Source organism: Schistocerca gregaria, chromosome 4 (genome assembly GCF_023897955.1).
Source record: "Schistocerca gregaria isolate iqSchGreg1 chromosome 4, iqSchGreg1.2, whole genome shotgun sequence".
NCBI lineage: Eukaryota > Metazoa > Arthropoda > Insecta > Orthoptera > Acrididae > Schistocerca > Schistocerca gregaria.
The window spans coordinates 664,716,316-664,743,422 of record NC_064923.1 but is presented as its reverse complement, the minus strand read 5'-3'; positions in this window follow the sequence as shown (position 1 = coordinate 664,743,422).

The window sequence follows — 27,107 nt, the reverse complement described above, 5'->3', positions numbered from 1 at the left end:
TGAGTAAGAGGAGTCTTTAATTTATGCCACCTCGGATCTGCATCCTATAATGTAGCCATTTTGTTATACATATCTACTGTTGTCTGTAGTGAGTTTCTTTCATTAACGATGTTCTACGATTACTTATTTGTCCTCTTAAATCTGGAAGATTAGTCAATCCTTGCGGTAGACTATACAAATCGTCAGCCGTAACATCGTTCTTACCTATTATATGCATTATATTGAAACTTTATTTCTGTGGAAAAGCTGCCCATCTAGTAATCCTAGGACATAGTAGCTTACAGATACTACATCTAAATTTGCATCTATACTTTGCAAACCATCGTGAGGTGCATGGCAGATGGTATGTCCCATCGTACCAGTAATTGTGGTTTCATCTCGTTCCATTCAAGTACGGAGCGCGAGAAGAATGATTGTGCTGAGTGCCTCTGTGCGTATAGTAATTATTCTAACCTTACCATCACGATACCCATGTGAGCAATGCGTAGGGGACTAGTATATTCCTAGAGCAACCATTTAAAGCCGATTCTTGAAATACTGTTAACAGACTTTCTCGGGATAGTTAACTAGTTTACGCCCGTCGCCTCGTACAGTTCAGTATTTCTATGATACTCTCCCACCGATGAAACAAACCTGTGACTATACGTGCTGCCCTTCTCTCTATACGTTCAATATCCCCTGTTAGACCTATTTGGTATGAGTCCCATACACTTGAGCAATATTCTAGTACTGACCGCACGAGTGATTTCTGAATAATCTTCTTCGTAGACTGATTGCACTTCCCCAGTATTCTACAAATAGACCAAAGTCTACCACCTGCTTTGCAGATGACTGAGCCTATGTAACCATCACATTTCACGTCCATACGAGAAGCTGCAACCAGGTATTTGTATGAGTTCGCCGATTACAACAGTGACTCATTGATATTATAGGATACTACATTTTTTCGTTTTGTGAAGTGCACAATTTAATGTTTCTGAATATTTAAAGCAAGTTACGTATCTCTGCACGACTTTGAAATCTTATCAAGGTCAAGGTCAATAAAAAGCTCAGAGCGTGGTGGTCACAAATTACCTTAACGTGTTTTCCAGAAGTGTAATAATTGAGCTCCTTAAACGCTTACATTAGCGCAAGAGCTTCTGACTGAGAAGCAGGATTTCCACCTTCGCACTCTTAAAGGGTTCTACTAGTAAAAATAATCATGTTAACTTCAATATTACCGCCCTTTTCAGGCGTTTGAAAGAGGCAATCACCTATTATCGGGGAAGGATGCGTCAGTGGCAACACAAAATCTAAACTCATGTCAGAGTGACATAGCATTGCGGAATCTACTAAGGATTTCTTTACTGCATCGAAATCTGCTTAAGATTTTTTTGACCAATGCCATGCAGAGCTCTTCCTAAACAGGCTCAACAAATCTGGACTGTTAAATAACTGTCCAGGAACAAACCGACGAAAAAATAATAAAGGCGAAGGAAAGCTTTCGACAACTATTTTGTGTTCCGAGAGGGAACATTTTTCACTGCACTTTTCAGGATCAGGTGCTGTGCCTGCAGAATACATAGCATGACAAAAAACTTTTGTTTCTTGAAGACCAAACTACAATTCCTACAAGTTAACTGTGACTCCAGCCTGTGAAAATTTACGTAACTTTTAATCCAGTAATTCAAAAGTATTTTTCCCATTTAGGAGTAGCAATGTAGATATCATCAACATATAGTTTCTTTATCTAGGGTATCTTTTTCGAGAACTGTGTCTAGTGCAATAATAAATTCCCCCGGATTTACGTTATGTCCGAACATAAAAACTCAAAATTAATAAGATCTGCCAGCGCGGACAAAAGCTCTATATTTCCTGACTCATTGCAGAATAAGAACTAGCAATAGGAAAGTGTAGATTTAGGCCAGTCAAACAGCGCCTACCGCATGAAATTTTTGTAATTGTTGTTCTAGAGCATCTGACTGCATGCAAACTAATAGAATTATTTTATTAATAGCACTCATATCCAAAACGAGGCTTACTTGATCATTATGTTTATTTTCAATGGACAACAATGCGGCATATGTGATGGATCACCATTTTTCTTATTTCTCGATCAACAGCCTCTTGCTTCGTCCACGGAACGGAGTAAGATTTACTGCAAAATATGTCATGAAGCATCACGTCCATGTGGTTGGTACACATACATATTTATTATGTCAGGTTTCTCCTCAATTTAGACAAGACTGCATTATGTCGGCGACCCTGCTTAAAATATGTATGTAGTGTATATCGAAACGGTGTAATCAGTCATGCAGAGGTATGGGATTTCCTTTCCAGCTCATTATTATTTGCCGATGATCAGGTACTGATAGAACGAAGTAGAGAGGGTGTCAGATTTATGATGAGGAAGTTAATGGAAGAATTTGAACGAGGCGGGCTTAGAATAAATATGAGCAAAACATCACATCTAGTAGTGTGAGTAGATAGAGGGTATTAAGTACTGTCGTAGGGAACTATTGAAGCTGTAAAAGAGTTTAAAAACTTTGGATCGATTATCCATTCCTCGCGAAGCTGTGAAGGAAATGTGGTACGCAGGATCCAGCAAGCAAGAGGAGCTATTAAAATGCTAAACAGAGTTCTATAGAGCCGAGAAATATCAAAAGAAATAAGGAGGACGATTCTGAAAACAGAAATGAAAATTATAGTAAGGTACGGTGCAGAAGGGTTGACTCTGGTGGAGCGGTAGAAAAGCATAATACAGAATGGGTGAAGTAAGGAGGGCAGCCAGGATATCCAGAACAGATCGGAGAAGGAATGAGGACATTACAGAGATAATGGATATGGAACAACCAGTCGCGCCAAGAATTGAGAATAGAGCTGTGCAATGGTATGGCCATGAACGGCAAATGAAGCAAGGACGATGGCCAAAAGCAATCCTGGAATGGTCGCCGTCACGAATTAGGAAATGTGGACGTCTGAGGTTAATCTGGAGAGCAGGGATGACTGGAATGATAAGGAAGAGAAATCTGAAGGAGGCAAATTGCAATGATGGTGAAAACTGTCGAACTGGAGTGCAGAACAACTGCTGTAGAGTAGAAAAGCCTTTAAAAGTAAGTAGTTTTTCCTAAAGAACACATCAGTATTTCAAAAGCATCATACTTTAGATTCTTAATCTAATGGCTGTTTTGTATCCAGATAAGAAGATTCCATTGCCTTATTATGCGTATATGCTTTTTTATTGTCATTTTCACCATAGCGAGCTAGAAATGTGAGTACATACCTTTTATTATATCGCTTCCGCCGGGATTTAGTTCATTCCGTTACAAAACAGAAAGTAAGAAATGCAGCGTTGGCTAGTTTGCACCCACTTACACACGTAATTCAAGGTCCTTGGCCCTCTGCGACCAAGCAATTACGGGAGATATGAACGGAACAGCAAAGTAGTGGAAATGCAGTTTCTCGCCCCTTTAGTGGAGCACTACGTGACTAACGCACGTCCGGTTGTTTGCTGCGCTCGCCTCACGTGTAAGTTGAAGGCCTGGATCCGGTTACTGGCGGAGACGCGCGGGATTAACCGCGCGGTCTGAGGCGTTCCAGTCATGGACTGAGCGGCTGGACCGGGCGGAGGTTCGAGTCCTCCCTCGAGCGTGTGTGTGTGTGTTTGTCCTTAGGATATTTTAGGTTAAGTAGAGTCTAAGCTTAGGGACTGATGACGTTAGCAGTTAAGTCCCATAAGATTTCACACACATTTGAACTTTTTTTTGGCTACTAGCTGAAACGTGACTTGGGCAATCCCTTTCGTCGACCATCAGGTTCTCATTCTGTCTGACTGGGGTGGTTTATATAACAGCCCCATACAATATTCACGTTAACTTTCTTTCTGTTTTGTATTTTCATAAGTTTATTAATGTGTCCGATCTTCTCTAAAGCGGAGGCGACCTTTCGTGACCCAAGCAATGTTACTTTTTCCGTTATGATCTTACTGTATATTTGGACGCAGATTGGTATCATCTGAGCCGTGGTGCAGTTGCTGGCGCCAATGATTCTCTTATCTCGTAGGGGCACTAATGCCGTTCGAGCTGGCATGTACGTTTTCTCTTTGGTTTTCCTCTTCTGGCCGCTATTTAAGCGCGTCGCTTCCGGCTATGGTTCTCTTACTTTTCTGCTACGGGGCCCTTATGGTCGTACTTTCCCGTTGCTTGGGCAAGTGTTGTGTTGGTCAGTCTCGGAGTGACCGTTACGGAGAAGCGTTGGTTGCTCGCGGGTCTGTGTTACGATTTGAGGATTGTGTCGGCAGCGGGCTGGTGGTGATGGCCTCCAATGTACTACCAAGTGTGTATATTGTACTGCCTTATGCTGGATGCCCATGTATGCTGTGTAGACTCTCTTCATTTGTCGCTTAAGGTGGGCATCAACTATTTCTTTGAAGTTGTGTTTGTGATCAATCTGATCGTAATTTGTGTTCACAGCCGGAAACAGTGATTCGTACGTGATTATCCCCGCCGTGGCGGGAATAAGGAATTAGTCTTGGTTTCGGTATATGTTCAGTAGTGCTGTTAAGACTGTAAAACATTTCTGTGACGGGAGTACCAAGTGTGAGTAGCGCGAAGCCTGCATGAGTCATTTCAGGATAGTGCGCAGGCCATGTTTAGTGTTAAGAGAGTGTGTTTGTAATGTTACTTGAGTACCTTATGGTTCATTCTGTGGTCTCCGTTTGAAGGGACCGTGTCTTGTTGTCTTGTATTATGTGTTTTTATGCTCTTGGCTCGGCAGGCCGTTAACTTCTCCATACTTTATGCTTGTTATTGTGGTCTGTCTGTAAGCGTAAAGAATTGTGAGTTGTAAGAAGTCAATAGTTTTCTATGCTACTTGTTTGAGGTCTTGTGTGTGTTAAGGGTATTAAATTTGAAGGTGGGAGGGGCATAACTCTGAAATAAGAGGGTTAGTATTGTGTCCTTGGGTTGGGTTGTCTGTTTACTTTGTTTTTCGTTTTTAATGTTACAGTGTACTACGAGCGGCGGGCACAATCAGTACTGGATTGACCAATACAGGGGGTGGCGCTTCGATTGAAATACGTTCGGCCGGCGTTAGCACGGCCGGCTACGACTTGGTGACGCTCGGCGCTACGTGGCTGTGTCCTACCAGAGTCGCTGCTTGCCCCAGTACTTGACAGAAGTTGAGTATTCTAACTCCTAATTATTGGAGAATCCTCTCCTTAACGTATTCGGGCGGCGCCAAGGTGCCTCACCTGTTCCTAGTAGTTTGGTCACTCTTGCTTTAGGGTGGATCATCCGTGGGACTCTGCCGGCTGTTTCGTGGAACTTACACTCATTATTAAGATAATATTGTTATACTTGAAAGGGATTTTACGAGTGAGTTCAGTGGAATAAGTCACTATATAATTGGTGCAATTCCGTTGTTCTATGATCTGTTTATTGGTCTAAGGTTCCCGTTCGGCATTTGCCTTTTTACTTAAAGTTTGTTACTTAACATTCCGTGCTGTTGCTTGTTTTACCAATGGGAATGTAGTCTCGGTAAATTCCTGTTAAATTTCTGGGCAAATTATGCTTGTCATCTATATTCTCTGCAGATGATGAAGAAATTGATGAAATGTATGATGAGATAAAAGATATTATTCAGGTAGTGAAGGGAGACGAAAATTTAATAGTCATGGGTGACTGGAATTTGTCAGTAGGACAAGGGAGAGAAGGAAACATAGTAGGTGATTATGGATTGGGGCTAAGACATGAAAGAGGAAGCCGTCTGGTAGAATTTTGCACAGAGCATAACTTAATCATAGCTAACACTTGGTTCAAGAATCATAAAAGAAGGTTGTATACATGGAAGAATCCTGGAGATACTAAAAGGTATCAGATAGATTATATAATGGTAAGACAGAGATTTAGGAATCAGGTTTTAAATTGTAGGACATTTCCAGGGGAAGATGTGGACTCTGACCACAATCTATTGGTTATGACCTGTAGGTTAAAACTGAAGAAACTGCAAAAAGGTGGGAATTTAAGGACATGGGATCTGGATAAGCTGAAAGAACCAGAGGTTGTACAGAGTTTCAAGGAGAGCATAAGGGAACAATTGGCAGCAATGGGGGAAAGAAACACAGTTGAAGAAGAATGGGTAGCTCTGGGGGATGAAGTAGTGAAGGCAGCAGAGGATAAAGTAGGTAAAAAGACGAGGGTTGCTAGAAATCCTTGGGTAACAGAAGAAATATTGAATTTAATTGATGAAAGGAGAAAATATAAAAATGCAGTAAATGAAGCAGGCAAAAAGGAATACAAACATCTCAAAAATGAGATCGACAGGAAGTGCAAAATGGCTAAGCAGGGATGGCTAGAGGACAAATGTAAGGATGTAGAAGCTTATCTCACTAGGGGTAAGATAGATACTGCCTACAGGAAAATTAAAGAGACCTTTGGAGAGAAGAGAACCACGTGTATGAATATCAAGAGCTCAGATGGCAATCCAGTTCTAAGCAATGAAGGGAAAGCAGAAAGGTGGAAGGAGTATATAGAGGGTCTATACAAGGGCGATGTACTTGAGGACAATATTATGGAAATGGAAGAGTATGTAGATGAAGATGAAATGGGAGATACGATATTGCGTGAAGAGTTTGACAGAGCACTGAAAGACCTAAGTCGAAACAAGGCCCCCGGAGTAGACAACATTCCATTAGAACTACTGACGGCCTTGGGAGAGCCAGTCATGACAAAACTTTACCAGCTGGTGAGCAAGATGTATGAGACAGGCGAAATACCCTCAGACTTCAAGAAGAATATAATAATTCCAATCCCAAAGAAAGCAGGTGCTGACAGATGTGAAAATTACCGAACTATCAGTTTAATAAGTCTAAGTCACAGCTGCAAAATACTAACGCGAATTCTTTACAGACGAATGGAAAAACTGGTAGATGCGGACCTCGGGGAGGATCAGTTTGCATTCCGTCGAAATGTTGGAACACGTGAGGCAATACTGACCTTACGACTTATCTTAGAAGAAAGATTAAGAAAATGCAAACCTACGTTTCTAGCATTTGTAGACTTAGAGAAAGCTTTTGACAATGTTGACTGGAATACTCTCTTTCAAATTCTGAAGGTGGCAGGGGTAAAATACAGGGAGCGAAAGGCTATTTACAATTTGTACAGAAACCAGATGGCAGTCATAAGAGTCGAGGGGCATGAAAGGGAAGCAGTGGTTGGGAAAGGAGTGAGACAGGGTTGTAGCCTCTCCCCGATGTTATTCAATCTGTATATTGAGCAAGCAGTAAAGGAAACAAAAGAAAAATTTGGAGTAGGTATTAAAATTCATGGAGAAGAAATAAAAACTTTGTGGTTCGCCGATGACATTGTAATTCTGTCAGAGACGGCAAAGGACTTGGAAGAGCTGTTGAACGGAATGGTCAGTGTCTTGAAAGGAGGATATAAGATGAACATCAACAAAAGCAAAACGAGGATAATGGAATGTAGTCAAATTAAATCGGGTGATGCTGAGGGAATTAGATTAGGAAATGAGACACTTAAAGTAGTAAAGGAGTTTTGCTATTTAGGAAGTAAAATAACTGATGATGGTCGAAGTAGAGAGGATATAAAATGTAGACTGGCAATGGCAAGGAAAGCGTTTCTCAAGAAGAGAAATTTGTTAACATCGAATATAGATTTATGTATCAGGAAGTCGTTTATGAAAGTATTTGTTTGGAGTGTAGCCATGTATGGAAGTGAAACATGGACGATAACTAGTTTGGACAAGAAGAGAATAGTAGCTTTCGAAATGTGGTGCTACAGAAGAATGCTGAAGATTAGATGGGTAGATCACGTAACTAATGAGGAGGTATTGAATAGGATTGGGGAGAAGAGAAGTTTGTGGCACAACTTGACTAGAAGAAGGGATCGGTTGGTAGGACATGTTTTGAGGCATCAAGGGATCACAAATTTAGTATTGGAGGGCAGCGTGGAGGGTCAAAATCGTAGAGGGAGACGAAGAGATGAATACACTAAGCAGATTCAGAAGGATGAAGCAGATTGCACAGGATAGAGTAGCATGGAGAGCTACATCAAACCAGTCTCAGGACTGAAGACAACAACAACAACAACATCTATATTCATGTGAGCCTAATTCTTATTTAGTTAAGAGGAAGGATCTTTACTTAACTTGCTTCATGCTACACACTCTTGTAAAGAGTTTTTAATTTCACTTGTTATTGGTGGCTATTTAAAGGCTGGTTTTGTAAAAGATTTTCTAAAACTGTGTTTGGGGACGTGTGTAATAAATCTTTGTGAACTACAAGCCTTTGTTTACGTTTCCTTGTGAATCACGTCCCATCATCCTTCCTCTGTAGCTCTTATCTCTCCGACAGGGAGCCTCAGAAAAAAGCTTCATGCAGTAACACTTTCCATGTAAGCCCTGTGTCCCTCATATGTCCTGCGTTCACTAGGACACCAATTGAACCAATTGAACGCTCCAATGAGGAATAAATCTACGCTGGAAAGAAAATTAGTTACAATTTTGGCCAAGACGTGAAAATCTGGTGCTGTTAATGCAAGAAACGCGTATAGGAATATGGGCAAAAAAGGGCAAATAGAAAGACATGATGTTGATCTTGTTTTTAACCGCTGCTTACACTGAAAACGTCGACGACATGCTGCATCCTTAAAACGATGAGATCAACAGTTGCTCGCAGCTGTACGAAAGGAATTTGAGTAACGTGTTCCTGTATACTGACCTTCAGATCAGATAGAGACCAAACGTGTCCGTGGTAAACGCGTTCTTTAGACATCCCCAGAGCCACAAGTCACATGGATTCAAATCACGTGGTCTTGTAGGCCATGCTTCTGGAAAACAGTGCTTTTCACACAGTTGCGCTCTTCCACATAGGAATCACTTGCTGCACGAGGAGGTCTCGATAACGTGCAGACATCGCGGTACACCTGACAGCCCCTCTGGGTGTATTCTCTTCAAACAGGAATGGACTGAGAATAAAGGTACTTGTGAATCAACACCACACAGACACACATCTCAAGTTCAACGTCTCTTAGTGTGCAATACGCGATTTAAAAGAACCTGTATCAATGCACCATGTAGTATAAAGTGGAAAACGAGAGACTTCACTTCACAAAATATTTCCCGGTCATATTTCAACTTCGACCCGTGCCAAAAACCTAAGGCAAAATCCAGGATAATGCTGCGTATCTTCAGGTTTCACTTGCTGCACCGTCTGGGGTTTGTACGAGTACGAGTGTAAAAGCTACCTGTACCGTTGACCATGGAATGGGCAACTCTCGTGAGACTGCGCGAGGTCTACCACTACCTGGGGCACGTGTTCCACGGTCAGTTACAGCAACAACAACCTAGTCAACAACTTCTAGCGGGATAGACAACTTTCTCTTTCAGGTGCCACACCAAGCTGACCCGTGTATTGGAGTTTTATTATCATCTTCTTTAAACCATTTAATGACATAGGACGCCTCCTTAGACCTTTCAGTCAGCGATACTCTCTCAGACCAATACTGTAATTGATACCGTTCGCATAAAACAGTTTCACTAACAGCGCACAGTCTCTCTTCTCGATAGTCACACTGTCAACTAACGTTACGGTTTTTCAAATGAGAGTGTGGATACTAGACCGTCATATAAAAAATGAACAGCACCAGATTCGCATTTAGTGGCCTTGAGTAGTAATTTGTTTTCCAGCGTAAATTGGTTTCGCATTAACGAATTAGCATATCTACCAAGTTTCGCTGCCATACAATAGTTACAGCGTACACTGGACCTCCATGAGCACCGCACCTGCACTTTAATTACAACAACAGTACAAATCCTTCAGTGATGAGTGAAGAAGGCTTGCGAAAATTTATTTGCAAAGGTACTTGGTATAATAGGGGCAGGCTCTATCCGTCGACGAACCAAGGATTCATTTGACGATACTCGTAGAAGGGAATGGACACGGAGAAGTTCCAACGAATGTGTCTCACATGTAGTGGGCGCAGCAGAAAGGCTGGTCGACTATTATTGGGGCCAGTGTCGGGCATGACCGTCCAGTGTAATAGCTTAACCATCAGCCAAAATTTCGGCGATGGGTTCATCCTCCAAGATGATAATACATGAGCAAACTACATTTACTTTGTGAAAACGTTGCTCCAGAACGCAGGAGTCAACCGAAAAGAATAATGGCTTACGGTATTTACCAACATCAATCCGGTTAAGAATGCCTGGGACTTGTTGAAACCTTTAGTGCGTCCACGCAAAAGCTCTCCTCTTGCGCTAATTAAAAGTGAAAAGAAAACGACGTTCTGCTTCTCATTACAAACGGATAGTGGGACGAACGTAAGCGTCGATATCTCACCACAACGTCAACAGCAGGCCAAGGAGGAGCAAAGCATTTACAACTCACGTGTAGGGTATTCAACGCTGTTTGTTCAGCAAAAGATTTTGATTTCATAGATGAGCAAAAATGTTCGTTTTCCAGAAGACTGACTTTATTCTAAATGTTGCTTTGTAAAAGGTAAAGCTATTTTTGTCATAGTTACGTAAATATTATTCTTTTTTCGCCACTCCCCTTCAACACAACACTCGTTCGCGGGTATTCAGATAGTAGACGACTTCTCTTAGCGGTTTATAGCGCCAACTGCAACTTTACGCGACTTACAGGTGAAAGGAAAACGATGTTTTGGTTCTCATTACAAACGAAATGTATAATTTATAATTTTATCCTGAAAATATACAGACCGATTTGAAATTTGTGCGGCGAAACATTCTTTCCAATTACTGCTGCCGACCCAAAGAAAAACATAACAACCAGTATTTCCAACAGCGGACTCCTCACAGACTCTTTTTCATTGAGCGTATTGTACCTCACTGGTTCGAGGTTCCTCTAACGGTTGTCCAAATACAATCACTTTTCAGACAACATTTTGTTTATAAAGAGTCAAAATGACACTTCCTGTTGACACTGGCCGTCGTGTCAGCCACGCCCTTGACTCCCTTCCTGTTGACTGACTCCATCCACAAAAAACAGGGGCAAATGTGAATAGACCTTTAGGAATTTCAAGAAAGGACATTTCACAAATATCAGAAAAGGTATGCGCAGTGCCGAAAAATGATACGTACTTGAAGTGAACAGCGAGTAAACATCAAGATTATTGTGAAACTTCAGAAATCAGTAACATGACTTTTCAGATGCGATCAGAAACGTATGAAGATGAGTGTGTGTTGTGTACTACTCCTGCCTTCGAACAGCATAAAAGATTTTCCCTAGACAGGAGCTCTGCAGAAGATCATTACCACAAATGTTGTCCACGTTTATCAATAATCGACAAAATCATTGTGAAAGTTCTAGAAGCAAAATGGAAAGTCCAAAGTTTGAATGCAAGTGTTACTGCTGATATGTTGCGTATAGATAGGAAGGTGTTCGACATATAAGATGATCTACGTATTTAACAGAGCAGTGTACGAAGATCGGTTACAATAGTGTTTGAAAACAGAAAGAAAATTAGTTTATCCTGACCTTTCCGAGTGGACTATGTAAGGGTCCAGTTTTTAAAATAGTATTTTTATTACATATGACATTACGTAGATTTTTATGTGTGACAGAGACACCAAGAAGCAATTCATCTATGTATTAGAACTCAGTATATTTCCGACACGCGAATACATATATGTGCACATTTCGTGTATGGCCGTCTTTCACACTGTGTAGTTCACTGAGTCATGAGAGAACTGAAAAACAAGGGAACTGATATATTCGTCAGCTGAAACCAAAGCAGTATTGGCGTACTTACCGACTACTGCTTCGTTCGTTTTTTAGGAAGTGCATAGAGAGTAGTACTGAGAGGCAGATGTTTCCTCCACGGAGCTTCTCAACTTTGCTGCGACCTAGGCTGACCAATAACGGGACTTAAACCTGGACCAGGGCTGGAGTCCCACAACTACTCGTGACTTAACAAGATGGGTTAGCTCAGCCATTCAGGGTAGACGTCAGTGTCTGGCCCACAACCAAGTCACGAGATCACAGCACAAAACGGAAAACAAGAGAGTACTTGGGAGGGGGCCTTAGGACTTTTCAATCGTGACCTGTTAATGGAACAATTCCGATATTCACCTCATACGATTGTAGGAAGCCATAAAATAAAAAGATACGAATGCCCATCTCATTCCTTCCGGTTACGATTCTTCTGCTTCAGCTGCTGTCGCACGTCTGCCGTGAAAAGGATGTATACACTGAGGTTTTGCCAGTTCAAATACTTTTTGAAAGTGAGGAAAGTACTGGCACTATTCTGGAGTGTGTCCTAAAAGATTAACGCGTGACGTCTGGGAAGGTGTTTTCAAGCTACCGAAAATGGATCTGACGAACATAAGCTGAAAGTATTCAGTCTAGATGGAAAATTTAAAGCCCAATGATTGAAGTAATATACCTTTCATCGTTTGGTAGACCGTGAAATGCAGTGTAATAATGTAGTACGTAGCGAAAATGATTATTAACAATGGGCGAAGCAATGACGTCAGCAGTCGTTTCCAGGGAAATCACTCACTGTATTGTCGTACAACTATAAAAGAGAAAGCGCTGGTTATTTTACACCAGAGACTCGCAGGCACAGAGACGGAACAACAGCTCGTAGTGGTGTACACCCAAGCCAAAGAAGACATCTCATAGTTAGTTTATGGTAGTGAACAAGGAAGATAAAAGGGCACCGCATCGTTGGCTTCTAGTAGTGTACAAGGAACCCAAGAGGACATCGCGTCATTGACTTGTAGTAGGGTACAAGGAAGTCAAGAGGACATCGCGTCATTGACTTATAGTAGAGTATAAGGAACTCAAAAGGACATCGCGTCGTTGGCTTTTTGTAGAGTACAAGGAAGACAAGAGGACATCGCATCGTTGGTTAATAGTAGTGTACATGGAACACAAGAGGACATCGCATCGTTGGCTTCTAGTAGTGTGCAAGGAACACAAGAGGACATCGCATCGTTGACTTGCAGTAATATACACAACCAAGCTACACAACCAAGCTAATCGGGCATCATATAGTCACTGAGAGAAGAGATGAAGAAAAGTCGCAAAAAACACTAAAGCTAGTGCATATGGCAATGTCGAAGCAGTGTGCAGAGCTTCCTCAGGTAAGTACTAATGGTATTTCGCTACATAGGAGCTCCCACCTCTGTTAAAAACGTCTCCCTTTTTGCAGATAGACACCACTGCTTTGTATTCGCTGATAAAAACGTCTCCCTTTTTGCAGATAGACACCACTGCTTTGTATTCGCTGATTGGAGCGAAGGTGGTGGCATCAAGTCTTGCTATCTTTCACTTCTGGGGGAGCACGCTGCAGCTTCTTCACTCGTGGACGACCAGGTTTACCGAGAATACAAGCTGCGACGGCGCAAGGCGTGTTCGTCGTGGACGGGGCCTCTCGAGTTCCCAGGGATCCTCTGCGAGAATTCCTGATGTCGCTGCTGTTGCTGACGGAGTCTTTCCTTCAGTTCCTATAAACCGAATGTTACCATGTTGTTTATCAAATAAATGCAATAAAACTGAATACAGTATCTTGAGTTTATTAAACTTTCTCAGTAAAGATTTCTCTCACGTATTTTAGGTTCTCAGTGCAGATTTATCTGAAGACTGTCACAAGGAATGTGTGCCAGGGACTGTACAGCAAGCAAGTTTCACACGACGCGAATGCCATAAAGTGTCACGCTGTAATTGGCTCGTTGAACTGATCGTAAACCATAAAAACTTTCATAGGGAGTCCGTGAAAAAAATAAAAATCGCCGCTTATATTCTACGCTGGCATATGATAGTGCAGTTGCCTAAATACAGGCGATGGGATAGTGCAGTTGCCTAAATACAGGCGATGGGTTCGACTCCATTACTCCAGAATAGGTGGACTCCCAGTTTTTTAACACTGAATACCAGCAAGATTGCAGGACCTCACCGACTGACAAACTAAGATCTAAAGCAACTACATCAGGAAGACGTATGCATATTATAGCTTAACTGACCAACGACATGAGAATGTGACAAGGTAGTAGTTATTCTGAACACAGGCATATATCTGCGGCACCCAAAGAGTTATCTGAGACTCCTAAATAGTTATCGGGTAATCACCGTCCTGTTGGCGGCTTCAAAACAGGGTGTTCCAGAGGAGAGACACTTAAAGCAATTAATTGTTTGTTCATTTGTAGGTACATAATCCTGAGTCCTGATTGGCATCCAATTCCGCGAGCACAGTACCGTGGTGTGTCTGTACTTTATCCAGACGTGAATGCCGCTGCTCATCTCCAGTTTAGCAAATGTTTCCAAGTGATAAAATTTTATATCTAGCTTTGACTTCCTCAGTATACACACATTTGGTTTTCTTGTCAGGATTCCTTTAACTCCTTCATTCTTCAGCTTTTGATTATCGACTCTGTGGATTTTTTGTATGGTATTGGCACTGCGGTGTCCGAGTGTTTGGATGTGGGGATTCTGGGACACATTGATTCTCACAAAAACGAGCATACGTAAGCGAAACACCATACCTCGTCACGACCAGTCCACGATGCAACTGTGTGGTTGGTGCAGAATACAATAGACGTAACGGAACTCTGGATGTGAGGTTCGTGTGCCACATACACTTATTTAGCGGCGCACTTACATGATACTACAAAAGTAAAGTAGGTCACAGTTACGGTGCACGTGCAGTTGCCCCTACATATTATACTATGTCATTACTGGTCTTCTCTTCACGAGGACAAGCTCCGTCGAATTACATCTCTAGCAACGGCTTGGCTCACCTGCTCTCGTCGCCTCGTCGTGAGGGGAACATGTAACAAGGTTTCGTGTTGGACACTGGCTGTTTAGCTATCACTATTTGTTAAGTGGTGATCCCCCAGCACTTTGTGCTCAGTTTTATCAACCTCTGACGGTTCGCTATTTCCTTTCTTTAACTGCTTACGTCCGGTATACGTACGTCGTCTGAGTTATTGGTCGTTTTATCGAATGATGCGCGGGCTTTCGATCGCGTTTTACTTTTCTATCCGTTGAAGCAACGTGGCGAAGGATAGCTCTCTTTCCTTCTGTCGATTTGGCTTACCGTACGGTCGCTTTTAATTTCTTTTACTTATTGCTGTTCTAAGTGTATTACTTGGGAGCTTACCTGTTTCCACTTCCCTTTCTTCCCTTCTGACCGCTTCAGTTTTCTTACCAGGCAGTGTACTGAGAAAACCGTTGGGCTGCCAAATGGGAGATATGTAACAAAAATGATTTTTATTCGTCACATTTAGTATTGAAGTTGTTACCAATTACTACGACGAAATGAGCGATTTAGTAGTTCGAAAACAAAGGACAAGGGGCATATTTTTCCATTTCCTTTCAGGGATTTACCATATTCTAACAGTGAGAAGCAACACCATCGTGATAGCGAAGAGGCGAGTGCTCAAGCTGGAAGCAAAGAAGTTGAGGATTTGGCTGAGCTGCTGTGGAAAGTGTGCTTATATTCTCCATGCGGATATCTCAAAACAGTCTTAAGTCTTTTCCTGAAGATAGTTACACGTTGAGCCTCTGTGAGCGATTTATCGGGGCAGAAGGCTCTGCCAATGCGAGCATAAGGATTCTATGCGATTTGGAATAATCGGAGGGAAACTTCAGTGAGCGATGGTCGTTCAATAAGTAAAACTACTGTTGGTAAGCAAACAATCGCATTTCTGATCTTTCAACTACACTAATCAGGCCGGGAGAATCGATAGAAACACACCGACGAAAAAGACGTCATGTGCAATGAAACGTTCCAACTATAAGGGGCAGGCTAATGAAAGCCAAACATCAGTCACAATGGGACCACGGAATGGTTCCAGTCAAAAGTAATCACCACAAGCATTAGTACATTTATCCCACTGGGTGACGAGACGATCAATACCCGTTTCATAGAGCGCGGTCGGCCGCTGTCGCATCCACAACCGCACCCAGACTTGTACTTTCCGCGGCCGACTAAAACGACATCCACGCAATTCTTTCTTCAGTTCCCAAAATATGTGACAGTCACACGATTAAAAGAGCTCGGCTGTACAGAGGTACTGCAGTGCTTTCCAATAAAGTCCCGGCAGCGTTGCTTTCGCCCGATTGGCAGTGTGGGGCGGGCGTTATCGTGCAACATGGCGATTCCGTCCGACAGCATTGCGACAGCCAGAGGGCAAACGGCGAAGCCATCAATGGGAATATCCCTCATTTCCCCACGAAAGAAATCCGTTGTTGTTCGTCTAGGTTCCGGGAAGGTCATGATTACCTTCTTCTTCGACTTCAGGGACACTGCTCATCGCGTTCCTCGTGCGTGGAACCCCTATCAATGCGCGAGGTTGTGAAGGCATTCTGAAGGAACGGCAAGGCACCGTAAAGCCAAAACGTCCAAGAATGCTGTCGGACGGAATCCTACTATTACGATAACGCCCCCCCCCCCCCCCCCCCCCCACTGGCAACGGAATAAAGGCAACACTTCAGCAAATTGATTGTGAAACACTACAACATCCTCAGTACTACCCGGATCTTTCACTGTGTGATTTTCATATCTTTGGCGACCTGATAGAGGGCATGCATGGTTGTCGGTTTCAGTCGGAAGAGGAATTGCAGGGGTGGGTGCGGATGGGTTTTCGAAACAGGAAGTGAGCGTCTCTTCTACCAGTGGGGTAAATGTTTTAAGGAGTGAGGTGATTAATTTTGAATGGAAACATAGCGGGTCTTCGATTTTCATTTGATTGCCCCTCATACATCCATCGTCGTAAGTTTGTGCGTCTTTTTCGCCGTCTTTTCATGATATGACATGAGGATGAAGGCGTTACATCATCTACTTCGTTCCCGCATTGTACGAATCCTTTGTTGGTCGTTGCACCGCTTTGTTACCGCACCTCAGTTGGTAGAAACAGATAACTTATAGGATTACTTTGCTGTTCGTCCGTTTGTCTGCCTGACTGACTCTTAAGTCTCCCTTTCCGTAGGAACGTGTGGAGGTATCAAGCTGAAATTTATGTCAAGTACTTGGGCACTACGGTCTCTTCGTGGTGTAAATGATATAAACTTCTGAGTCAATGCAATTGAAAGACACCGTCATGGATGTTATATATCTTGGAACTAACAAACTCAATCGTCAAAACCTACATGGCTCTGAGCACTATAGGACTTAACAGCTGTGGTCATCAGTCCCCCAGAACTTCGAACTATTTCAACCTAACTAACATAATGACATCACACACATCCATGCCAGAGGCAGGATTCGAACCTGCGACCGTAGCAGTAGCGCGGTTCCGGACAGGGCGCCTAGAACCGCTCGGTCACCGCGGCCAGCTCAAAACCTATAGATGAACTATCCGTTTACGTTTCTAGCCTGGTGGTCAAGTGGTAAAGCGTGTGCATGCAAACCGAGAAGTCGCGGGATCGAATCTTAGTCAAGCCACGGATAGTCTTCACATCCACGTCAAACTGTCGGTCCCCCTTCCCCGGTTGGGTAACTGGAATAGGTTAGGGACACTCAAGTTGCCACAGTGGCGTCCAGTAGCAAGACTTGGACCTGGTCATTGAGCCACAAGAGATAATTACAATCTATCTACAAATTTAAGTTTGTACGGAACCCTCAGAGCGCTAGTCCTACTCTCATTTTTTCCGTTTTTTAAGTCATTTTTCACCACGATTACTACATATTACAAAATTTTAAATATAATCTCAAAAAATCAACCTGCGACTATACAGAGAAGGACTAAGCACATCAGTCTTTTGATGTTCTTAGTGCTTCTCTGTATGTTCACCATCCAATGCGACACGTTTATCCCAACTATGGATGGCATGGAGAATATTTTGGTTGTAGAATTCTACAGTTTAACCATTCAGGAAAGTTCTGCCTCAAAAATCGTTTTGTCATCATTCTGGAGATTCTAGTCACGCAACTATATTTTCATCCAAGGAAAGAAGGCGAATTCATAGGATGCCACTGCAAGAGAATAAGTAAAGTGAGGCAAAATTTGATAGACTTGAAAAACAGCATGTGTGATGATTCCTGTGCAGAATAAGAAATCGTCTGGCAGTAACGGAACCCATAATATCAGGTTCAAAATGAAGCATAAGTTGGTGAAAATCGGTCAGCGAGTCATTTCTCACTTTTTTCCATCATCGCTTTGATTGTGATATTCCAGCCTTCGTGCACCAGGAGTTCCCCTTGGGTTGCCATTCCTAGGTCTTCGTAGACAGTTTCCCAGTGCACCTTCGCCCTTCTGACTTATGTGACCGCACTGCAACGGTCTGTGCCCTCCGAACACTGTATCATAATGACAGCGAAGTGTTGCCGTATACTTCCACAAGTAATCGTGGACTGTAGAAGAATTTTTCCCTTTCAGCTGCAGGAAATTAACGACAGCACGGTAATCGATGCCATCAACGGGCGGCCCCTGTAGCTGTGGTACTGTGGCACAAGGATTTCAGTGTGTACCACGAAACAAGCAAGCAAGCAAACAACCAAACAAACATACTATTTTTCGAAGGAAAAATTAAAACTTTATACCTGGTAGGTTCTAGTGTGGTGATTCAATAAAATAAAATTCAGTGCACTTTCTTCTGTCAGCCGCCAAATATCATCCGTTTCCTTTTGCGGAAGGAGTCGTGTTTGGATAGTTTAGTTAGGCTAAGCTTTAATACTAATAAATGTTATGCTGATTATGTGTGGGTACCGTGACTTGTATAAAAAATTTAAAAATGAGAAAATCAAATCGTGCAGGCCGTTGCCGAATGCTTCGCCGGCCGCGGTGGTCTCGCGGTTCTAGGCACTCAGTCCGGAACCGCGAGACTGCTACGGTCCCAGATTCGAATCCTACCTCGGGCATGGCTGTGTGTGATGTCCTTAGGTTAGTTAGGTTTGAGTAGTTCTAAGTTCTAGGGGACTGATGACCACAGATGTTAAGTCTCACAGTGCTGAGAGCCATTTGATCCATTTTTTTATACGACTTCGACGCAATCCGTAAGTTTCTCTCGCAGCCATTCGTTTTTATTTACTGTAAGTACTATTAATGCCACCATAAATAAATATCTAATATAGTTAGATCTTACAATCGTGCTGGATAAGGAACTGATCCATCTATATCTATCCACATTCGCGCGCGCGCGCGCGCGCGCGTGCGTGTGTGTGTGTGTGTGTGTGTGTGTGTGTGTGTGTGTGTGTGTGTGTGTGTGTGTGTGTGTGTGTGTGTGTGTGTCCGCGCGCGCGCGCATGAAATTCTTTTGGACTGTTGACCGCGTTGCAGCCATTCGTTTTTATTTACTGTAAGTACTATTAATGCCACCATAAATAAATATCTAATATAGTTAGATCTTACAATCGTGCTGGATAAGGAACTGATCCATCTATATCTATCCACATTCGCGCGCGCGCGCGCGCGTGTGTGTGTGTATGTATGTGTGTGTGTGTGTGTGTGAGTGTGTGTGTGTGTGTGTGTGTGTGTGTGTGTGTGTGCACGCGCGCGCGCGCATGAAATTCTTTTGGACTGTTGACCGCGTTGCAGCCATTCGTTTTTATTTACTGTAAGTAATATTAATGCCACCATAAATAAATATCTAATATAGTTAGATCTTACAATCGTGCTGGATAAGGAACTGATCCATCTATATCTATCCACATTCGCGCGCGCGCGCGCGCGCGCGCGCGTGTGTGTGTGTATGTGTGTGTGTGTGTGTGTGTGTGTGTGGTGTGTGTGCACGCGCGCGCGCGCATGAAATTCTTTTGGACTGTTGACCGCGTTGTCAATATTGTCCGATGTTTCAGCCACTTGCAACAGTTGCCGAAACGTCGGACAGTATATTGACAATGCGGTCAGCAGTCCAGAAGAATTTTATTGTCAGTGAAAACGGCCGTGGAAGACTATGCTTACAGCTATTCACTTGTCATGGAAAACATCAGTACATTTCGGACATTGCAACTGAACGACCAGTCTTGCTTAGATATTGCGAGAGCAACGCCGTTCTTGCTTAAGCCACGTGCTAGCTACTGTGTTGAGAGATACATCGTCGTGAAGGGACAGAAATGTGTATATTGAGACGCCCCTCTACACATAATCCGCAATACAGCGTGGTATGACCTGAAGCCATTGAAGACAGTCCCCAACCATAACAGCTGGGCTGAGCTGAGACCTGGCTTTGAGAGAATCACGATGGATTTCGCTGACCATAAATACTGGCTGTAAAGGTTTGCGAAACTGTCCATATAGAATATTTCTCTGTTTGCAAAGAACAAGGACGAAAAAAGGATAGATCAGCAGTGTGGTCACGGAATCACAAGCAAAAGTCTACCGTGTGCGAACATTCGTAACGTACTGTACATCTTGAAGAGGTTTCACATAACGAAATCTCCATGTGGTACTCCAACGCAGTACTGCTGTCTAGGCACGTGTATGACGATTACTTGTCCCCCGTCGCACTATGCACTGCCGCAGACTACGACAGTAATCTTTCCATTTTGTTTCGCCTGTATTTGCACCGACGTGATTTGATATTTATTCTGGTCTCGGAGGATATCTTTCAGCAGGTAAATCGTTGATACCTGAGTACATTTCACTTCTTACTTAAGCGAGTAAGAAAAAAAAAAGAGTGTACTTTCAGTGGTTTCGTGAGCTGGTTGATTTCCGACAAACTAGGAAACTGAATAGATGGTTGAAACTTCCTGGCAGATTAAAACTGAGTGCCGGACCGAGACTCGAACTCGCGACCTTTGCCTTTCGTGGACAAGTGCTCTACCAACTGAGCTACCCAAGGTCCCGAGCTCGAGTCTCGGTCCGGCATACAGTTTTAATCTGCTAGGAAGTTTCATATCAGCGCACACTCCGCTGCAGAGTGAAAATCTCATTCTGACTAGATGGTTGTACGCCATTTTGTTAATCACATCTTCAGTGTTCAAATAAAGAAAAAAAACATGAAACACGCTGTTTAGCTTTTGTTACTTCTGTAATTAACCTTGGACATGAAATGTTATAGCCTTGTCCGCTCTGCCATTTTACGGAAGCTATAAAACTTAGACAAAAGAAACAGTGAGTGAATCAGGACTTGGGCGCCGTTGTCAGAGACCATGCCTACACAAGTCCTTTGGAAGCTGCAGGATATGTCGGCTGTTGGTCTATAAGGGCTCTCTGATTCAACTGCACTACCATCCATGCATTGAAAACAGTATGACTATAAAAGGAAAATTTATCTGCTCACAAAATGTATGACTCACTGAACAAATTTGTTTATTCTCGGTGTCGCTATTGTTACCTGTTTGTAGTTGAACTTGACGCCTACCACATACACATAATGAAGAATGAAGAAAAAATACGAAAATAGACCGTATCTTGTAGATAGCTGGAGGCACTGGGAACAATACACACTCAAACGGGCTTTTAAGGCATGTCAGCAAGATGATTATGTCCAATGCATTGTTGAATTAGACCTTGGTTTTGCTGTCACATGTAAAAATCCACGAGTCATGTGGAATGCGCAGTAGCGCCAAATGAAAGAGGACAACAAGGCAAGAAAGAACATTAGTCATAAGCCATAAAGTGTAGTAGTATACGCTGGTAAGCAAAAACAGTATGACCAGTGCCAGCACAAGAATGTATGTCGCCTGGTGGCGTTGAGAGAACATGACGCAGTCAGTAAGTATAGGGAATCATTTTAGCGACGATACGTGCCGCAAACGGGCAACCTACTAGCATAAGCGGCTTTGACGTAGGCGATATTATTATTGACTAGAGCCTGTGAACGAGTACCTCGAAAACGGCTTAGCTGGTCGAATGTTCACGTGTTACTGTAGTGAGCATCTAAGGAAAGTGGTAGAGCGACAGAGAAACTACTAGTGGGCGATAAGTGGTTGGACGTTTAACAGTCTTCACAGATCGTGTTTCGAAGCACACCGTTCCGCGTACTCTACTGAACACGATGTTCCGCAGCAGACTAATCCTACATGTTCAAATGGTACAAATGGCTCTGAGCACTATGGGACTTAACATCATAGGTCATCAGTCCCCTAGAACGTAGAACTACTTAAACCTAACTAACCTAAGGACATCACACACATCCATGCCCGAAACAGGATTCGAACCTGCGACCGTAGCGGTCGCGCGGTTCCAAACTCCTACATGTTCCCATGTTGGCAAAACAACATCGTCGATTCCGATTGCAGTGGCGAAAGGACCATCGAGACTGGACCGTCGATCAATGGAAACGTGTCATCTCGTCGGATGAATCATGTTTTGGCTACAATGGGTCGATGGTCGTCACCACAAACGCTGTTCAAAAGGGGTCAAATGGCTCTGAGCACTATGGGACTTAACTTCTGATGTCATCAGGCCCCTAGAACGTAGAACTACTTAAACCTAACTAACCTAAGGACATCACACACATCCAAACTCGAGGCAGGGTTCGAATCTGCGATCTTAGTGGTCGCGCACTTCCAGACTGAAGCTCCTAGAACCGCTTTAACCTCTCTGGCCGGCTACAAACGCTGTCATCCACGAAAACGTCGGTTCGAAATGTGGACTGCACCAAGGACTTCGCTCTCTTTGGACACGCTGACTGTTGTGGCCCACCTGCACACCTTCATCTTGATGTCTTCCACGCCGCCGATGTCATCTTCGAGCAGGGTAACTGTCCGTTTCTCAAAGCCAGAACCGTGATACAGTGGTTTGAGGAGCGTGATAATGTACCCACGTTTGTCTTGAGCACGAAATTCGCTTGATGTGAAGCCAGTGGACTCCATTTGAGTCGCTACCAGGCGTCATCGTTGCGTACACTAATCTGCGGCCCGTTGTTTAAGGGAATTACGATGGGTTTTTCAAAAGTCCGTGCATAAATATAATCTACTCACATGTTTGGGGTAAACCTTCTTTTTCTTCGACATAGTCACCACAAACGCATTAGGAGTGATTTAAAATGCAGTGATCATATATAAAGTTGATCGTCGGTAAAGCAGATGCCACACTGAGATTCATTGGAAGAATCCTAAGGAAATGCAACCCGACAACAAAGAAAGTAGGTTACAGTACGCTTGTTCGCCCACTGCTTGAAAACTGCTCAGCAGTGTGGAATCCGCACCAGATAGTGTTGATAGAAGAGATAGAAAAGATCCAACGGAGAGCAGTGCGCTTCGTTACAGGATCATTTAGTAATTGCGAAAGCGTTACGGAGATGATAGATAAACTCCAGTGGAAGACTCGGCAGGAGAGACGCTCAGTAGCTCGGTATGGGCTTTTGTTAAAGCTCCGAGAACATACCTTCACCGAAGAGTCAAGCAGTATATTGCTCCCTCCTACGTATATCTCGCGAAGAGACCATGAGGATAAAATCAGAGAGATTAGAGCCCATACAGAAGCATACCGACAATCCTTCTTTCCACGTACAATACGAGACTGGAATAGAAGGGAGAACCGATAGAGGTACTCAGGGTACCCTCCGCCACACACCGTCAGGTGACTTGCGGAGTATGGATGTAGATGTAGATGTAGATAGTCTGCTTGTAGACTTATGCACTTCGTCCAACGATGTTCTAATTTGTTGATCCCTTCCGAATAGTAGGAATTATCCAAGTCTGCAAAATAGCTACTAGTTGATGCAATCACCTCCTAGTTTCAGCAAAATCTTTGTCCTGCCAGCTATTTATTCAAATTTGGGAACGAGTAGTAGTTTCAGGGAGCCGAGTCTGGAGAATAGCGAAGGATGTGAAACGAGTTGGAATCCTATTTCCATTAAGTTTTGACCACAACTGCTGAGGTGTGTGCTGGTGCACTGTCGTGATGGAAAATGACTTTTTTTGCGGTCGAATCGGTGGTGTTTTTCTTGGACCTCGGTTTTCAAACGGTCCAATAACGATGAATAATATGCACCTGTAATAGTTTTACCCTTTTCCAGATAGTCGATGAGGATTCTCCCTTGCTAATCCCAAAAGACAGTCGCCATAGCCTTTCAGGCCGAAGGAATGGTCTTCACCTTTTTTGGTGCAGATGTCTTGCAGTCCGGTGGTGATCCGGCGTCTTGGTGCAGCTACTCAGCCATGACCAAGTCCTCGAATCGAATGACGACTTGTCCGCAAACTCATCCCATCTCTTTCTCTAAAACCTAGTTTCTAGTCACGTCGCCCATAACAAAGAGTCACCTACACTAAAGATTTAACACTATTACTTACAGTGCCTCTACAATGTCAATGATAGTTTTCTGGACAAAGAATCTTTTTTTTTTGGTATACTTGCATGACAGAAATTGGCCCTTTCTCTGCTAGCGCGCTTGATATCTTCAAATTATGAATGCCTCTTCAAAGGCTTATTCCGACTCCCTTGCTCCAGCTCTCACTTTTTTTCTAATGGAGTTAATTTTACTCGGCTTATCGTTTCATTTATTTAGATACGAATCTGAGAACTGATGGCAGTAAACAACATTATTTCTAAGAAGTTGTTACGTTTCTGATTCGATGTCATTACACTGTCTTTACGTGGTAATTATTTCTTCATAAAAGCTAGTAACTTTGAGTAATGCTGAATAAATATTTCACTTTGGCTGTATGAGTCACACTAGCACACATATGCTAAGTTCAGACATGGAGTGGGAGAGGGAATAAACACTTTTATCATAAATGCGGCACACCATGGATCAAATTATCATCTAGGGAACATTCACTTGGTACTGTAGCGTATTAAGAAAGACAGAAAACTGTATCTGAACTCACTACCTTGGATCGTATTCAGAAAAGTCAGTAATGAAATTCAAATGATCGTTACAGCACTGAATGTTGATTACGTTATGCAGTGGATTTTTTAATACTGTTAATTAGAACAGGCGCGCGGCTAGCCCGCGTTCTCTTAATCTCAGGGAAAAAATGTAAAATATTGCTTTAGTTTCACAGAGCAGTCCTTGCCACAAAATGTGAAAATGATAAAGTCTTAACACAGTTATTCGTTATGTTTTTGTGCCCTCACAGAATGTGTCGCATAGTACCTTCCAAATCAAACTGAGAAATGCACTGAATAATATAATATAGTCTGCCGGCACTGCTGGAAGCTGTAAGAAGATGTTAAATATTGTTATGTTACCTCGCTTTACCGGCGAGGCGACTGCGAAAATATTTTTTAAATGTGCCGCGTCTGCGGCCGTTCCCCTCGCAGATTGGTACAGCGGCTTCCGCTAAATTAAATGCTGAAAATGTGTAAATTATTTACGGGACGAATGGCTGGCAACTTTACAAATTATTTTAAAAAAACATATTTGCTCAAACTCTGTTTATTCAAACAAAAATGCATTAATTTTACACACCTTTTTTAGAACATCTCGCCTAATGGCGGATCTCAAGCTTCATGAACAAAAGACTCACGGCCAGCATATACATTTGCTTAACACGTAAGTGTTACTCGTAACGAAATCCAAAGAGAACAGAGAGATTATTACAATATATTTACACACGTACTGAATTGTCCTTTTTATCTGAGGCACAGATCATAATCACTAATTCATTTAACAAGAATACGATTTTGAAAGATAATAACAAAGTTAAAAAATGCATAAAACGTCAAATAATTATGAATGTTCTACATTGTTGTTGTTGTTGTGGTCTTCAGTCCTGAGACTGGTTTGATGCAGCTCTCCATGCTACTCTATCCTGTGCAAGTTTCTTCATCTCCCAGTACCTACTGCACCCTACATCCTTCTGAATTTGCTTAGTGTATTCATCTCTTGATCTCCCTCTACGATTTTTGCCCTCCACACTGCCCTCCAATACTAAATTGGTGATCCCTTGATGCCTCAGAACATATCCTACCAACCGATCCCTTCTTCTGGTCAAGTTGTGCCACAAGCTTCTCTTCTCCCCAACCCTATTCAACACTTCCTCATTAGTTATGTGATCTACCCATCTAATCTTCAGCATTCTTCTGTAGCACCACATTTCGAAAGCTTCTATTCTCTTCTTGTCTAAGCTATTTATCGTCCACGTTTCACTTCCATACATGGCTACACTCCACACAAATACTTTCAGAAATGACTCCCTGACACTTAAATCTATACTCGATGTTAACAAATTTCTCTTCTTCAGAAACGCTGTCCTTGCCATTGCCAGTCTACATTTTATATCCTCTCTACTTCGATCATCATCAGTTACTTTGCTCCCCAAATAGCAAAACTCCTTTACTACTTTAAGTGTCTCATTTCCTAATCTAATTCCCTCAGCATCACCCGACTTAATTCGACTACATTCCATTATCCTCGGTTTGCTTTTGTTGATGTTCATGTTATATCCTCCTTTCAAGACACTGTCCATTCCATTCAACTGCTCTTCCAAGTCCTTTGCTGTCTCTGACAGAATTACAATGTCATCGGCGAAGCTCAAAGTTTTTATTTCTTCTCCATTGATTTTAATACCTACTCCGAACTTTTCTTTTGTTTCCTTTACCGCTTGCTCAATATACAGATGGAATAACATCGGGGAGAGGCTACAACCCTGTTTCACTCCCTTCCCAACCACTGCTTCCCTTTCATGTCCCTGGACTCTTATAACTGCGATCTGGTTTTTGTACAAATTGTAAATAGCTTTTCGCTCCCTGTATTTTACCCCTGCCACCTTTAGAATTTGAAAGAGAGTATTCCAGTCAACATTGTCAAAAACTTTCTCTAAGTCTACAAATGCTAGGAACGTAGGTTTGCCTTTCCTTAATCTTTCCTCTAAGATAAGTCGTGAGGTCAGTATTGCCTCACGTGTTCCAGTATTTCTACGAAATCCAAACCGATCTTCCCCGAGGTCGGCTTCTACTAATTTTTCCATTCGTCTGTAAAGAATTCATGTTAGTATTTTGCAGCTGTGACTTATTAAACTGATAGTTCGGTAATTTTCACATCTGTCAACACCTGCTTTCTTTGGGATTGGAATTATTATATTCTTTTTGAAGCCTGCGGGTATTTCGCCTGTCTCTTACATCTTTCTCACCAGATGGTAGAGTTTTGTCAGGACTGGCTCTCCCAAGGCTGTCAGTGGTTCTAATAGAATGTTGTCTACTCCCGGGGCCTTGTTTCGACTTAGGTCTTTCAGTGCTCTGTCAAACTCTTCACGCAATATCGTATCTCCCATTTCTTCTTCATCTACATCCTCTTCCATTTCCATAAT